We start from the raw sequence: 832 nt of genomic DNA on the forward strand, positions 1-832 counted from the left end.
GTGTGTGCCTGTGTGTGTTATGAGCCAGGTTGAAAGATCACCAACACGTCCAACCTCCTCTTTAGACGCATTATGTTAAAAAAAAAAATACTTTCAGATGAAGCTTTTCATGTTCATTCTCTGCCAGAATAAAGGGCTTTTTCGGGGTTAATTTTATATCATCAGAAATAACTAACGTCTGTGCTCAAAGATAATTCATCTACCTGTGTTTTTTCTCTCTTAGTTACTAAAATACTGTTGAATATGTAAATTAAAATTTACATATAGATGTTCATAGGTGAGTAAACAACTTCTATGGAGTCTGAAATCCTGAGTTGAAGAGATTACTTAATCATTAATATTTAATATAGTATGATGTCTTTTTATTTCAGACAGCTCCATGTGCAGGCACGCTAGTGTGATGATTTGCTCACTAAACTTAAACTTTTTTTCTAAAACAACAACAAAACAGGCAATGTAATGCCATTTTCAAAGTTCCACGCAACTTTCCTCAACATCTCTGTCATTAGCTTGATGATACTGCACAAGCCATGCCTGCTAAAATACGCAAAGTGAAAAAAGGTGTGAGGCATTAGCATGCCCCCTCAATTTCACAAATAAATATACTATCCCGGAACTTTGTAACACCCAAACTTTGAACCCTATGTTCAGAAGGGATACTATCATAAACATTAGCTTAGTTGTGTGATGTCAGCCTGATTGGGAAATCATTTACTATCCCAGAAATTCAAGTTTGTATCTTATTTTGGGTTCTTCCATCTTCCCATTGCAAAACAAACAAACAGACAGACATTAATAGAAGTTGTATACAAAGGAACAAGGAAAAAAACTT

Source organism: Lipotes vexillifer, unplaced genomic scaffold, assembly GCF_000442215.2.
Source record: "Lipotes vexillifer unplaced genomic scaffold, Lipotes_vexillifer_v1.1 scaffold164, whole genome shotgun sequence".
Taxonomy (NCBI): Eukaryota; Metazoa; Chordata; class Mammalia; order Artiodactyla; family Lipotidae; genus Lipotes; species Lipotes vexillifer.